Below are 17,254 nucleotides of genomic sequence, written 5' to 3'. Positions count from 1 at the left end.
AGGCTACAATTACGGTACGGTACGGTTGAAATTTTGATAAAAGTATGGTACGATTTTTTCCTTATGTAATGGTAGGGTATGATATAGGCACGGAAAATATAGCAAAATTCAACCTGTATCAAGTAGGTACTATTGCGCTTAAAAACAAGTCATCATCCAGATTTATTTTATTTAGTTATTATTTGTTTATTATTTATTATTTTTTTTTTTCTTCCTACCTCAGCTCCTGGTATGGCTATATTAGGAAGCTTGGATACGTATAGTCACTTTGTAAATGTGCCTTCAAATTTATTGACACTCTTTATTATTTTTTCTCAAATATTTATTTTTATATATATGCATATATTTGATGGTGCGATAATGGCACGAATCACTTGCACGGGTATTTTTGATCAGATTGCAATGGCAGAAGAAGAGCTGGGGGTACAGTACGGTATTTTCAGGTATCGAGTACGGTTGCACCTTGGTACTGTCTTGTACTGCCAGCCTTGCCTGTAGCCCATCCTCCTACATTTCTACAATAAGTAATGTTCATACAGTTCATGCACCTGCCTGGTTGGTGGCTTCTTCCTTGCTCTAGCGCTCAAGTCCACACACTGAACGACCTAGCATCTCTTCCACTTCAGCCTCCTGCCCATCCTGTCGAGTCCTGACTGGTTCAGTTGACCCCATCTACGTTGGAAGTCCGTTCCTCCTGCAGCACACCATCCAGATCTCTGAAAACGGCTCATCTCTTCCTATCCCTCAGCCACTCTACCTTCAACTGTAGCAGTTCCTCCTGAAGCCTAACGTTCATCCTCTGCCTGACCCTCCATATCTCCCTTCTCTAGGGTGCCTCATAACCCCAAATCCACTGCCACACGCTCACATTCTACCCTCCACGCCTCTACTGCTCTACCACCTTCCTCTACTGCGGTCCTCCGTTCCAACGTTCTCAACCATTTCACCACCTGAATGATCAAGAGGCCATCCTCAAGCTCACCTGCCTCCCCAACTCCTTCCTCCCTCACTCCTCTCCAATCCTGGCGCCACTGCTCTCCACACCACTCCCCTCGGCCTTACACCCCAACTGACTTCTTTACGCTCCTCACCATACTATCCCCAGTGGACACGAACTGGGGCATCCTCTTAGCTGCCTCCCTCACCTGGGTGGCCTGCCTTTCTCCTGCTGTGCACATTCTTACCACACCCATCCCTACCTCCCAACATCCCCAACCTGCACTCACACCTCCTCCCTGACTCCACACCAGCCACACATCTCACGTCATCAGTCTGGAGTCTAGACTACACACCCCAGTCTTCTTACCCAAGGTGTGGCCCAGATCAGACGTGTGGCAGAAGCACACAGCGCAGAGAAAGACCAAATTCGTGCTTGAGAAGTGGCCTGTTCAGGTAACCCCAACTTGCACAATCGCACACCCATCCACAACACTCTCACACACTTCATAGCGTTCTTGTATGATTAGTCACCGCCTGCTCACACTCCAGACACCTAGTAGAACACTATCAGTAGCCTTCACGTGTACTTTCTACCAAAACACACAAACAAAGACACACAAGAACAAATACAACGGCAGCACAAACAAAGACACACAAGGAAACACACAACGGTAATGAACAAGCAAAACACACAAGGAAAACACAAAGACATTGAAATATATCACAGTATTAACACAAAACAAACTCACGAGGTCCACAGGATACTCAACTTGTTTTTGAGACAACTCTGTGCAGGTGGGGAAGCAGGAAATAAACACACTTAGAAAAACACCTCCAAATACAGCAGACACTCAGTAAGAACATAAGAACGGCATGAGTCTGTAAGAGGCCGCTGGCCTATACAAGGCAGCCCTGCACTCAACCCCCACCTTACCTCACCATCCATGGCTTTATCTAACCTCTTCTTGAATGTATCTATGGTATTGGCACCCACAACATGGCTCCCAACCCCACAGGAACCAATTCTGCTAAATGTCTTTGTTGAATCTGAATTTGTCTAACTTAAAACCATTGCCACGCGTGTCCTACCTGGCTCTTTTTACTATCAAAATCTTTTTGACATCCCCTTTATTAAAGCCCTTCATCCATTTATAGATTCTGATCAAGTCTCCCTGCAACTTTTGCCTTCTAGGGAGTGTAGATTTAAATGTCAGCCTGTTCATAAGGCAAGTTTCTCACCCCCTGAATCAACTTTGTCATCCTCCTCTGTGCAGATTCTAACATCTTGATATCCATTCTATAGTAGCAGGGGACCAGAACTGAACTGCATAATCGAGATGAGTCTAACTAGTGCTATGCAGTTTGAGGATGACTTCAGTGTCTTATTGCTTACGCTCCTTGAGATAAACCAAGGCCACTTCTGTTTGCCCACTTTACTCCTGAATGCATTGGGCCCCAGGGACGGAGGTCAGTACCACTAGTACTCCTAAGTCTCTCTCACGCCCAGACCTGCTCTTGAGGAGCCACGGCTATAATTGTGTGGAGGTGGATTATTCCCACTCACACCAGAATGCTACACTTCCTGACATTGGAATCACTCCGCCACTTCCTGCCCAATCATATAGTCTGTCAAGCTCATCCTGGAAAACGCTAAGCGTTCCTTGGGTTCTGATTGGATTACTCTACCGATCTTGGTATCATCTGCGAACTTACTGACATCACTACTGAATTCCTGTGTCCAAGTCATTGATGTAAATAATAAAAAGCAGAGGACCCAGTAACCGACCTTTGTGGGACTCCACTTTCGTAACACTGCCCCCATTCAGATTTTTACCATTGATTTGCACTCTCTTGCAAGCTTCCTACCACTAAGCCTACCCCTGATCCAGTTCAAAACTTTCCAGCATCTACGCCCATTGAGCCTCCAATTTTAGTAATAGCCGGTTATGAGGAACTTTGTCGAAGCGCTTTACTGAAATCTAAATATAATATGTCATAGATTTTCATCTCTGTCAACCGCCTCGATCACTTTGGTGTGAAGGACAACAGATTAGTGAAGGCAAGACCTGCCCTTTGTGAACCCATGCTGTAGAATCATAGAATTAGCTAACTATGCTTCTCTCGATGGTCCCGGAATGCTCCTCGGCTATAATTGACTCCAGCATCTTTCCTACAACTGATGTTAAGCTAATTGGGCCAATAATTTGACTTGTCTCCTTTGAAAATCGGCATCTACATTAGCTACTTTCCATTCATTGGGCACATACCCAGAATTTACCGACATCTTAAAGATATCGGTAATTGGGCCACTGAGGACCTCCTTGCACTCTTCAGAACTGTGGGAATACTTCGTCCGGACCCAGCGATTTGTTTTCTTCAACCTACCAATCTCATCCTGGACTACTTGCCTAGTGATGATCACATCCCTTGACTTATCGTTATCTTTGTCCTCATATACCTGCAATCTCTCCGGAATGGTTGTTAGATTTTCCTGTGTGAAAACTGAAAGGAAGTAGTCATTCAACATTTGACTCATATCTGCTTAATTCTCAACGAGCTCGCCTGTGTTTGTTTTCAACGGCCCAATTCTCTCCCTTGTTTTCGTTCTGTACAATTTAAAGAACCCCTTAGGATCGCTCTTGGCCTCGTTGGATACCCTGATCTCGTAATAATTATTCCTTTTTGCTAGGCAGGTGTTTTTCTTACCGACCTGGCTAGCTCAACATACCTACCCCTGAGGTGGGTTTTTCTGTTCTTTATTTTCCAGTAAATTCCTCTCTTCAAGCCAATCTCATGCTTGAGTCTGCGGGTCATCCATTTAGGGCCGTTATTTTCCTTCCTACGTGCTTGGTAAGGGATATGCTATCTCTGACCCTCTGCAATTACTTTCACTAAATTGTGTAGGTCATTTCTACATGATTCCCCTGTCTTTCCGGTTCCAGCCCTGAGATCTGGCCCTCATCTAGCCCTGAGGGTTCCCCAATTTACCTCCTCAAGGTGTCTTCAGAGCCTCTCATAATCAGCTCTTCTAAAGTCAGGCACCAACACAGAGTTGAGTTCATGGGTCACCACCAGATCTAATTTAACCCTAATTTTCCTTGTGATCACTGCCACTAATTCTCCCCAACATCCCTAGCTCACTGATCATATTCTCGTTGTTAGTGAGGACTAAGTCTAAATGTTGTCACCCCTGGTGAGTACTCAGTCACTGTCTGCTTGAGAAAATTATCTTGTATTACTTTCAGAAAAATCCTCCAGATTCTAGATCACCCACCACGCCTTCTCAGTCTATATTCCTATAGTTAAAATCCTATTATGCAGACATTTTTGCTCCTACTCGCCCTGCCTACTCTTGTAGTAATATATCGGTGTCCTGCCTGTTAGGTTGGGTGGCCTGTAAAAGAACCTAAATTAGTTTGTCTTTCCCTTTTGGACGTCCACCAAACTGATTCTGAGTTCCCATTTGTTTGAACAGTTTAGTTGTTAATGGAACATTTAAGTGTGTCTTTAACATAAAGTGCCACCCCCTCCTTCTTCCTTTCTATCTTTGTGAAACATCTGGTAACCATCTATTTCATACTCTGACATGAAGTTTTTGTTTGCAGTATCCACCCATGTTTCCGTGATAGCTATAATGTCAATTTCTCAGCATGCTTTCCCCTCAACAGATGTATCTTGTTCCTGAGACTCCTACTGTTGGTGTAATAAGCCGTCAGCCCGTCTTTCCTACATCCTTTCCATTACTCCTGCGCCCCGTAGTCCCAGTCTGCGATGCACAGCCACTGATGTTAGGCCCTCCCCCCTTGCCTACTCTAAAAAATCCTGTAGGGTGCTAAGTGATCGCTCGAGGGAGTCTGCAGAACCTCTACCCCTGGAGTGGCAAGTGCACTCCATCCCAGCATACAGGGTGCCCTCCCAGGTCCCAGTTATCAATGAAGAGAGAAGAGAGAGAATATGAGAATGAGGGAGAATGATAATGAGAATAAGAGGTAATGAGAACAGAGAGAGAGAGAGAGAGAGAATGATAATGAGAATAAGAGGTAATGAGAATGAGAGAGAGAGAGAGAGAGAGAGAGAGAATATGAGAATGAGGAGAATGATAATGAGAATAAGAGGTAATGAGAGAGAGAGAGAGAATGTGAGAATGAGGGAGTGATGTTGAGAATAGAGGTGATGAGATGAGAGAGAGAGAGAGAGAATATGAGAATGAGAGGGCCAGTAATGAGAATGATAATGAGAATAAGAGAGAGAGAGAGGTGAGAGAGAGAGAGAGAGAGAGAGAATATGAGAATGAGGAGAATGATGTGAGATAAGAGGTGTGAGAGAGAGAGAGAGAGAGAGAGAAAATATGAGGAATGGGGAGAATGATAATGAGAATAAGAGGTAATGAGAATGAGAGAGAGAGAGAGAGAGAGGAGAGAATAGAATGTGTGAGAAAAATGAGAGAATGTCTGAGAGAGAGAGAGAGAGAGATTTACAATGATTTACATAGAAAATCAGACCACACTGACATGGTCCAGACTAGGTGGTCTGTCCCAAACCTAAGTGAATCTACACTAATCAGATGGCTCCAAAACGTTGCTTTTCTACTCTAGTTATATTAAGTTGGAAGGAAGTGACGGTCGAGCTTGTTTTAAAGGTCAATCGTGTTACACTGGACCACTGACGGTGGGAACTTATTCCATTCTCGCTTTTCTACAATGTTGGTGAAAATTTGGTGCAGTCTGAATTTACTTGTCTACATTTGAGTTTTATGCCATTGTTCCTCGTTAGCAAAGTGTCATCTATCATAAACAATTTTTGTTCTGTCTACATTCATGAAACCATTAAGTATTTTAAAACATTCGATCAGTTTTTCCTCCAAAGGCGACGTTTCTCAAGAGAGAACATGTTATTGGGTGGAAAGCCTTTCTTTCTTAGGATTCATTGCGCAAGGAAGGGATCCATTTTTTTTTTGTTGCCGACGTTGAACACCTTCTAATTTAGCAATGTCCTTTGCATGGTGAGGAGATCAAAAACTGTACCACATATTCCACCAATGCTTATATGGTGTTCAAATTAACGTCAACGGACAGCTAAGGAAAAGGACTTTACAATGATACCTCATTCAGCAACGTTAGCTCAGTAAGAGAAGATGCTTGAGGTTGAAGTGAGGTGTGTTTTTGAGTGAATATGCCGCGTGGCAGGCCAGGCGCAGCAAAATCTATACCGCGCGCTTTAAGTGTTAATGAAGCCCAACATTATGTTTGCTTTATTTGCTACATCGATGCATTGATGCGAGAATTTGAGTTTGACGCGATTTTGACCCCCAGGTCCTTAATGCATTGAACGCTTGTGGATTTAACGCCGCGCATTTCGTATTCGAACTTCTTATTTCTTGTTCCAACAGAAGAACTGGCACTTGTCTATGTTGAGGCATCTCCCATCTATCCGACCAAGATGAAATTTTGTGCAAATCCTCTTGGAGGCTTTGCCTGTCTTCGTCGAGTAAGAACCGAGTTACCAATCTTTGTGTCGTCTGCAAATTTACTAATGCAATTACAGTCATCCCCCGCCGTTCGCGGGTATTTCGTTCCCGGACTTCGGCGCGATGCGCGAAACCGCGAACGGCGGGACTATAACCCTATGGGAAAATATGCATTTGGGGAAGTCACCTCTGACACGTCATATAAACATATTTTTGTTTTCGTTCCCAAAAGTAGCCAATTTGCGATAAGTAGCCCAATCTGGCAACACTGCAGTGTGGCGGCGCGTGAATTTTTTTTTAGGATAATGTTGCTATGAAAATCTCGACCAATAGCAGTCGTCCCTGAGTGAGCTGCTGGCCAATAGGAAAGCATGACGTCACAGTCTAACCGTGACGTCACAACGTCCATTGCCCCGCCTCCCTCCTCTCTCCATTCCCCCCTCCTCTCTGCCTCCCTCCCTCCCTCCTCTCTGCCTTCCTCCCTCCTCTCTCCCTTCCCCCCTCTGCCTCCCTCCTCCTCTCTGCCTTCCTATTTAGCGTCAATGCATCGCGTATACGCGGCCTTATAAACTGGGGCCGCGTATAAGCGGGGGTCTAATTAGTTGACCGCGAATACGCGAAACCGCGATGGGTGAGACCGCGAACAGCGGGGGTGACTGTATTGAGTCCAACATCCACATCGTTGATGTAAATAATGAAGAGCACTGGGCCAAGAACCGAGCCCAGAGGGACGCCACTAGTGACCGGCGCTCACTCTGAGTTAAATCCGTCAATCACCACTCTTTGTTGTCTGTTGCTCAACCAATTCGTGATCCATTGGTGCACTTGACCGTCAATACCTATTTGCTTTAATTTGTAAAGTAATTCATGATGTGGGACTTTATCAAACGCTTTCTGGAAATCAAGATAGACTACGTCCAATGATTTGGTTACATCATAAACTGAAAAGAGTCGTTATAAAGGTCAATAGGTTTGATAGGCAGGATCTTTGTTACGGAAGCCTTGTTGTGAATCCCCCAATTAATGAGTGGCTTTCGAGGTAACTCACCATTTTGTCTCTAATTATGCTCTCAAGTAGCTTACCTACAATTGAAGTTAGACTAATGGGTCAGTAGTTACCTGGTATTTTTGTCTCCTTTCTTAAAATCGGTGTCGTTAGCCTTTTCCAATCGAAGGGATGATGCCTTGTCGCAAGGACATATTGAATACTGTTGTGAGGGAGGAGAGTATTTCGCTCTTGTTTCTTTAAGCAGTATAGGATATACTTTGTCGGGTCGGGACTTTTATTTGTTTTAAGTGAATGGAGAGCCTTAAGGACTTCATCGGTTGTTATTTCAAAATTAGGCAATGCATGCTCGAGATTTACATTAGTAATGGTGTTGGTGGTAGAGGAGGAGGACTGTTAGTATTAAACACCGAGGAAAAGTAACTGTTTAAGAGGTTTGCAATGTGTTGGCTGTCAGTCACTAGTGCACCGTCGCTGTTTGTTAAAGGTCCAATTCCACTTCTGATCACCTTTCTGTTGTTTATATAAATGAAGAAATATTTTGGATTATTTTTACAGTTGGCTGCAATATTTTCTTCGTATCTACGCATTGCCTGACATACTAATCTTTTTACTCGTAGCCTGGAATAATTATAAAGTCTAATGTTTTGGCGTGCTTTGTTCTTTCTTTAACTTGTAAGACAATTTTCTCTCCTTGACTGAGTGTTTAATTTCGCTATTAAACCAAGGTGGGCTTTTATTAGTGTTATTTCGCTTCTTGCACAAGGGGACGAATGTGTTCTGCTGAGTGAGTAAGTGATTCCCCACACTTTAAAGGTTATGAGGCTTCCTCTACATTGCCGTCATCTGATAGTTGTATTTCTGTTAGTTTTGTCGGATTTCTACGAAGTTAGTTCTTTTGAAATTGGGCACCTTTACTTTATTTTAAGTCACTGATGTTTGAGCTCTAATGTCGGCCTTTTACTAATTTATGATTGCAAGAACGAAGTGTTCTCCTACCGATATTACTGACTAGGTTATCTTGAGTCGTTATAACACGGTCGAGTATGTTATTTTGTCGAGTTGGCTCAGAAACCATTTGGCTTAGATAATTTTCCTCTAAAATTTGATCATTCTGTAGCGACTCGCCTTCTGTACCTGACAGTATCGCCAGTCGATATGGGGAGGTTAAAGTCTCCTAATATCAGTAAGTCGCTGTTATTAAGTGACTGCCTTAAAATGTTGTACATCTTAAGATCGGCATCAGTGATTGCCCAGGAGGCCTGTAGGTGACAGATATATTTAAATTGACGTTTGCAATGTTTACTTACGCACAAATGTTCGGCGTTACTGTGACAAAAGGCGACACCACCGCCTCTACGGTTTACACGATCTTTGTTGAAGAGTCTGCACCATCTATGTTGTATTCGGAACAAATCAATATTTGTGGCGTCGATAAATGTTTCGGTTATAGCAATTATGTCAAAATTTTCTGTTAGAGCAAGAACATCTCAGTTCATCAAATTTGTTTCTTAGGCTTTCTGGCCGCATTGAAACTAAGGATTTTAAGTTATCTAGAAGCTTGGTAATAGAGGTGGTGGTACTTGCAGGATCCACATTTACGGGTTTGTTGAGAGAATGAGAATGAGAATGTGAGGATGTGTGAGAAAGAATGAGAGAATGTTAGAGAAATTAGTGTGAGAGAGAGAGAGAGAGAGAGAGGATGTGTGAGAAGAATGAGAGAATGTTAGAAAGTGAGAGAGAGAGAGAGAGAGAGAGAGAGAGAGAGAGAGAGAGAGATTGAGGATGTGTGAGGAAAGAATGAGAGAATGTTAGAGAAAGTGTGTGTGAGAGAGAGAGAGAGAGAGAGAGAGAGAGAGAGAGAGAGAGAGAGAGAGAGAGAGAGAGAGAGATTGAGGATGTGTGAGAAGAATGAGAGAATGTTAGAGAAAGTGTGTGTGTGTGAGAGAGAGAGAGAGAGAAGAGAGAGAATGTGGTTGAAGAGAAGACTTGGTCCTTCCAATTGGACTTATTTCACATGTTTTGGAAAATAACTTTGTGCTCATAGCATTTCTAATAGCACCCAAAGACCTCTACATTCCAGCAATATGATCTGTTTGTGTGTAAAAAGCCATGAAATGCTATTACAGATGACTTCATGAAATTACTACTCAGCAATCTTCGCATTCTTTTGTGTCCTTTTTCTGGCGCAGTTTTCTCGCCTCTTGTGTTATGTTTAATACAGAAATCATTGTATCTTACCGAGGAAACGTTGTGCTCCCATCCCTGCCTCTGGGTGCGACCAAAGCCAGAGCAAGCCGGCATAGAGACAAAAATGTTGATGTGTGTGGGTGTTGCGCGTTCAATGGTCAGACAATGTTTTGGGTGGAATTGGGTCCTTCACTGAGCTCTACCTACCATCTGGTGGCCCTGGTGAAACTTCAAAATAAACATGCATACGTTTGAAAAATTATTCTTACTAGTTTGTTGCTATTACAGTAATCCCTCGTTTATCGCGGGGTTAGGTTCCGAACCCCCGCGATAGGCGAAAATCCGCAATAGCGACCTTATATTTATTTATTATTTATATATTTTATATATATTTTATATATATTGTTTATATAAGCACACATATCTCTGTGAATCTCGCCTCAGCCCGTGTGAACAGGTCACCCCAACCACTAGTTTCTCGAGAGATTCAAAGTCGGCTACATTTCTGGGAAACTCATCGAAATTCTAGTCAGAAACTCACCAACATGTCGGTCACTCGTGGTCAGTAAGTTGTGGTCACAAGAAGAAGAAGAGCGTATCAGCTGTTCGGTTCAGCAGCTCTCCGTGTTTATTCCAGCATTGCAAAGGGTTCCACGAAACTAGATAAGCTTGGAGTAATCATGTTGAGCAAGTTTAGACTTGAGTCTTGTTCAAGTGTAGTCATTGCCTCATCCTGTCTGGTCCTCACTTCCAAGTTCTCGATAACCACTCACGAACCAACAAATGCTACAGTCGCTGGCCAATCAGCGCCCAGGATACAGAACACAGTGCTCTGATTGGTCGCCTCCCATCCATCTGCCAATATTGTGCCGTGTACGATCACACGTGGGCAGACTAGCTCAAGCGGAAGCGGCTGTAGCTGCGTTTTCCATACGTGCGAGTCTTTGTTTACTCATCTGCTGTACGCTACGTATTTTATTTCAATCCAATATTCTTTTAATATGTTCTTATTAATATTTTCTTTTCTTTTTTATATTGTTTACAATTTTTGGGGGTAGAAAATGCTTCTTTTACTGCAAAATAAGTAAAATAATATATATATTAAAATACCTCTATACCGCAGAATCCCGCGATATAGCGAAAAATCCGCGATACGAAACTAAATATTTACAATTTAAAAATCCGCGAGACCGCGATAAGTGAACCGCGATATGGCGAGGGACTACTGTATATAGAAATGACACATTTTTCTGATAGCTTCGGTATAGAGACACTTGACTTAGTAGAAGTATTTAAGAAACGGGTAAATGCAAGAAATAGGAAATTTAAATATATTTTTTACCACATGAACAATCGTCACATGCTCTATGTTGTTCCTTTAAAGTTCCATATTGTTAATGTAATATTATAAGATGCTAAAGATGTATGTATTATGATTTCAATTAGAAATATTAGATAAGTATAACACTTGCTGCCGGCAGCGTACGATATGTTTAGCAGCAGAGTAAACGACCTCCCGCGCTCTGATTGGAGGGACAGAGGAATGCATCGTGTTGAGGCAGCGGCGTGCCAGCCGGAGGAATGTTGAGTGGCAAATTTTCAACATTACCTTCCACAAGTACTATAAAATTTTGAAAGCAAGACAATTGCGCCAGACATGTTTGGCTTCTCATTTCTTGCATGACGGAAATATTTACCCAAGAGGCCGCCCTGATGCTTCCTATCAACCACGGGATGGAGTGTTGTAGGATATGTCGATGAATGCTCTTATTTTGCCAACAGTGTTCATTACATTGACATGAATAATGTACAGCACTTTTGGTGTTAACATGATAGTGACCATTACAACTCTGATATTTTGCTAGTTTGGTACAGAAAAGTGTCAAGCCTCGCTGGACCCCAGCACGCCACAGGCTTGGCTCTGGCAGCGGCTCCAGCAGGGCCACCAGTTGGCAGGTCCATTTCAGTGAAGGACCCAATTGGGGGCCGCGGTGGGGAAGAAACCAAGCTGGCTTCACTTTTGTAATGTCATGCCCCCTCCTTGTATTCTTCCTCCAAAGTCTCTGCGCCGCTCATCGGCTGTTGTTTACAAGATCTAACCTGCGGAATATTCCGCTTGCCATGGCATAGCCTACTGTCTCTCGCTCTCTGCTACCTCTTCAAATCAGCACTGTTGGTATCTAATTATAGCTGTTCTTATAATCGCTCTTCCTTATGCCTATTTATTACCCACAAATAATGGAAATACATTTCAGGATAAATGATAGCACAAGGAAAGAGAAGGAGAAGGTTCTTGCCTTAGACCAGTGTTTACGTTATGACTGTGTAGCATCATTACACGTTATGACTAAAAATATACCAAGAAATCTTACAATAAATGATTTATTAAAGGACTTTTTTGTGTGTGTGTAGACTGTAGCCTAACACTTTGCAGCTTTGGTCGCTGGATATGGTCCGTTTACGAGCAGTTCCGACTTAGTGTTATTATGAATGTCGCCTCAGGTTTATTTAGGCTAGTTCAAAAGGCACATATTCGTCACTAAGATATTATTACCTTAGTGTATATCAGTGCAATCTGTAACCTTGAAAGAATAAAGGGTTTTTGGTTGGAATACAAAGTTAGGCGGGGTTCCCACTATTCCGTCTTGACGGATCCGTCGACGTTAATGACGTCAACGAAACAGCGGCCGCCCGTCAGGGATGATCCGCTCCGTCAGTCCATCACTCATCATTTGTTGACAAACATATGGACAGCATTAACCACAACGACTTCTTGTATATGTTATTTTGTGGCTAAGTACTTCTATTTCATATTTTCTTGATATGTGAAATATTCAACATCACTGGACTGCCACCAACACCGCCATTACGGACCCAAAAGTTAACTTGAGTTCATCTCTGGACGGGCTCCGCGCGGGGCCCGGGCTCCGTTGATGACGTCACTGACGGTCGACGGATCCGTGAAAACGGAATAGTAGGAACCCCGCCTTAATTTCATGCACGTCAGAACAAGTTAAGACTTGGCCAATGACCGCACAGTACCACGACCAAAGCAATGATACCAAGTCTGCAAGTCCCTCCCTGTAGGCTTACCCCCGCCAGCTCTCGTGACACCAACTACTGTTATTTTTATCCCCCATCCTCATTCTAGAGTAGTCATTCCCAAGAATAAGCAATAGCCAGAATGATTCCCAGCGTATCAAAACCTATCAGGAAAAAAAGTGTAGTACTCGTCAATAATTAAGGCCGGCGATATCATCAACCCGCACCATTAGCCCCACCCGGCGGCCTGGGGCTTGCCTTGGGGGCACCCACCACCGCCCCGCTCCCTCCCACCAACTTCAGTTCCCTTACCGGACAATTTCTTTTGCAGCACACGACTTTGTGTCCCGGCGGCCACCACTGGTGCTGGTGTTGAGTGAGGCCGTGGGACAGGTGCTGTGCTCAGCGCCTCCTCCGTACTCGCTGCCGCTGACTTCAGGACTCCTTGGTGCATCCTGCGCCTTGCCTGCTGGATTGGTCCCTGAGTGTGGCTCTGTAGGAGCCTTGCCACCGCCTGCTCCAGCATCTCTGGGGTTCCTGCAAGACCAGCCGACTCCTCCCACCTGGAGTAGTGTTGCAGTGGAGGCTGCAAGGCGGGGCAGCAGCTGGAGTGGCTGGGAGCAGCAGGAGCAGACTGCTACTGGTGTGAGGTTCAGGAGTGATGAGAAACACCACCACCAACAACAACAGCCGCTACTGCTGGCATCTCATCCACAAAGGGGGAAGTTTGAATTTCAGAAGTGTGAGAAGATCTGAGAGTGAGAGCAAGTTTACTAGCCACAGCCAAGTGTGTGGGAAAAGACATGCAGGGAAGGATGACCTCAACAAATACACCCACACACTCTGGTGTAAGACCTCATGAAAGCCGTGAGTGTGGCAAAAGGTTTAGTAATAAGAGTAACCCCAAACATCACACACTTACACACACTGGTGAAGGAAATCATGAGTGTGAAGTTTGTGGGAAATGTTTCAGGCAGAAGAGTGCCCTCAACACACACACCCTTACACACACTGGTGAAGGAAATCACGAGTGTGAAGTTTGTGGGAAATGTTTCAGTCAGAAGAGTGCCCTCAACACACACACCCTTACACACACTGGTGAAGGAAATCATGAGTGTGAAGTTTGTGGGAAATGTTTCAGTCAGAAGAGTGCCTCAACACACACACACCCTTACACACTGGTGAAGGAAATCATGAGTGTGAAGTTTGTGGGAAATGTTTCAGTCTGAAGAGTGCCCTCAACACACACACCCTTACACACACTGGTGAAGGAAATCATGAGTGTGAAGTTTGTGGGAAATGTTTCAGGCAGAAGAGTGCCCTCAACACACACACCCTTACACACACTGGTGAAAGAAATCATGAGTGTGAAGTTTGTGGGAAATGTTTCAGTCTGAAGAGTGCCCTCAACACACACACCCTTACACACACTGGTGAAAGAAATCATGAGTGTGAAGTTTGTGGGAAATGTTTCAGGCAGAAGATTACCCTCAACACACACACCCTTACACACACTGGTGAAGGAAATCATGAGTGTGAAGTTTGTGGGAAATGTTTCAGTCGGAAGAGTACCCTCAACACACACACCCTTACACACACTGGTGAAAGAAATCATGAGTGTGAAGTTTGTGGGAAATGTTTCAGTCAGAAGAGTAACCTCAACACACACACCCTTACACACACTGGTGAAAGAAATCATGAGTGTGAAGTTTGTGGGAAATGCTTCAGTCTGAAGAGTACCCTCAACACACACACCCTTACACACACTGGTGAAAGAAATCATGAGTGTGAAGTTTGTGGGAAATGTTTCAGTCGGAAGAGTGCCCTCAACACACACACCCTTACACACACTGGTGAAGGAAATCATGAGTGTGAAGTTTGTGGTAAATGTTTCAGTCGGAAGAGTACCCTCAACACACACACCCTCACACACACGGGTGACAGAAATCATGAGTGTGAAGTTTGTGGTAAATGTTTCAGTCGGAAGAGTACCCTCAACACACACCCTTACACACACTGGTGAAAGAAATCATGAGTGTGAAGTTTGTGGGAAATGTTTCAGTCAGAAGAGTAACCTCAACACACACACCCTTACACACACTGGTGAAAGAAACCATGAGTGTGAAGTTTGTGGAAAAAGATTCAAACTGAAGAGTGTATTGAACAGTCACATCTTCAGACACTCTGGTCATAAAGGGTTCAAGTGCGATGTTTGTGGAAAACGTTTCATGACTAAGGGTGAGATTGCCCAGCACATGAAGGTCCACTTCCCCTGCTGAGGCTCAGTGCTGATTCAGTTCTGCTGTGTGGGGGAGCGCAAGTGTTTGTTGTGGTGGTGGTAGAGGGCTGTGTGGTGCACAGAGAGCAGAAAATAATCATTTATTGGAACAAATGTGACAGCATGATCTATTATTCACTTTCCAACCTAGGCTGCATGTGGTTGGTGGGTCCTGTGAAAGGTCTGATCTTTTGGTGACTGTCCTGGGCTGGCTGTTGTGGCCGGGGCTTATTGGTCAAGTGTGTGGCTGAGCATTCATAGCAATAATAAACAGTGTATTTGGCCTTACAGCTGCTAAGCTTAGAATGTACATATTATAGACACATTGTAAAGAACAAGTACAAAATGCTGGGGTTGGGGTTCAGGGATCTAACCTCTGATCTCTAATATAACTGGACTGGCTTTCTCTGTACTAGCCTGGTAGGAATCCTGCAGCCCGCAGCCGCCATCTTAAGGTTCCCTCAGGCCGAGTCATTTATGTAAAGATTCCGCCATCATCGCTCGCTGAGTGGCAGTGGGACGTAATAAAACACCTCATGATGAATTTTTGATTTATTTAATTTTTCGATGCCCAATGATTAATGTAGAATCACTTAGGTTTAAGGACAGACCACCTAGTCTGGACCATGGGGTCTGTGTGGTCTGATTTTCTATGTAATTCTATGTAAGTACTAGCTTTTTATTTGTTTGTGTAAAGCAACACTGGACACCTGTCTCCATATTTCTCACAAACCAACACTTTTTCGCGTTTACCAAAAGCTTGGAAAGGAAGCTGCACTATACCCATTTTTAAAGGGAAAGGAGATGCTTTGAAATGTGGTAACTCTAGGGGGATAAGGTTACTGGAGCATGGCATGAAGGTATATGAAAAAGTCCTGGAGAAGAGGCTGAGAAGGATAATAAGAATTGCTAAATGTCAGTTTGGCTTTTGCCCTGGGAGATAAACAAGTGAAGCAATATATACTATGAGAGGGCTTCAGGAAAGGTTTATGGAGCAGAGGAGGAGATTGTATCATGTTTTTGTAGATCTAGAGAAGGCATTTGACAGAGTACCAAGGGAAATTCTAAGATGGGCATTGAGAAGGCAAAGAGTACCAGAAAGATTGGTCGAATCGGTGATGGGACTATGTGAAGGTAGAAAATAGAGGATGAAAACAGTGGTGGGAACATCAGATGAGTTCAAAATTGGAGTGGGGGTTCACCATGGATCTGCCCTTAGCCCGCTCTTGTTTATAACAGTAATGGAGGAGGCAACAAGGGAAGCAAGGAGAGGCACCATGGGAGCTGCTGTCTGCAGATGACTTGGTAGTAAATGCAGAGACGGCAGAAGAAGTGAAAGAAAAGTTTAATAAATGGAAGGAAGGAATGGAGGAGAGAGGTTTGAAAATTACTATGTAAAAAAAGTAGGCTACATGGTGACTGGAAAAGAAGCAAGAGAAAAGATTAAATGAGGGAAATATCCATGTGGATGCTGTGGGAAGGAGGAGGTGTTAATTCTGTCTTGTGCACATGTTGCAGGCAGTGGTGCCACCTTAGATGCTCAGGCCTCAGAAATGTAAGAGGAGAGCAGAATTTTACATGCCCAGCTTGTGTAAGGAGACAGCAAGGCCAAGAAACTGAGAGGGATGAACTAGAGGTGAATGGAGGAAAGCCAGATGAGGTAGAACATTTCTGTTGTTTGGGAGATGTTCTGGACTGTGAGGCAGGAGTGGAGAGGACAGTGAGAGCGAGAGTGGCGGCAGCGTGGTTAAAGTGGAGGAGGTGGCTGGTCTACTTGTGAATCACAGCATCCCTTAAAGAGCAGAGCAGGGTGTGCCAAGCGTGTATTAGATCAGTGATGTTGTATGGAGCAGAAACATGGGCGCTAACTCTAAAATTGATGGAGGTATTGAGAGCAAGTGATTGCAGAATGCTGAGGTATATGGCGGGGATCAGGTGGCAAGACAGGGTGTCCAGTGCAGATGTAGCTAACAGATGTGGAGTAGAGGACCTGGAAACAGTGCTCAGAAGGGAAAGACTCTGATGGTTTGGACATGTAAAGAGAGCAGGTGAGGATACAGTGTTGGGAGTTGTGGAGAATTTAGAGGTAGAAGGAAGGAGGCCAGTTGGTAGACCTAGGAAAACGTGGAGAAGGTGTATACAGGAAGACTTGGCATTGCTGGGATTGGATGAGCATCAAGCAGAAGACAGAGTAGAATGGAGGAGAGCCATAAAGCGTCCAACCGCTCAGGAAGAGTGAAAACGGACATTAAACGAAATGATGATGATTTTATAGTATCCTTGTGTATGTGTACCTATAGAAGGAAATATTTGCAGGACTGAATTAAAGCTT

At 44.0% G+C, this 17,254-nt stretch overlaps 1 protein-coding gene across 1 annotated transcript in view; it reads left to right on the top strand.

Annotated features, from left to right (window-relative positions):
- LOC127010186 (uncharacterized) overlaps positions 1-17,254 on the top strand; it is a 33,289-nt gene that overhangs the window by 12,372 nt on the left and 3,663 nt on the right. The window lies entirely within an intron of this gene.

This window comes from Eriocheir sinensis, chromosome 42 (genome assembly GCF_024679095.1).
Source record: "Eriocheir sinensis breed Jianghai 21 chromosome 42, ASM2467909v1, whole genome shotgun sequence".
In the NCBI taxonomy this organism is placed as follows: Eukaryota; Metazoa; Arthropoda; class Malacostraca; order Decapoda; family Varunidae; genus Eriocheir; species Eriocheir sinensis.
Note: the sequence above shows the minus strand (reverse complement) of the source record. Positions and strands in the feature narration are given on the sequence as shown.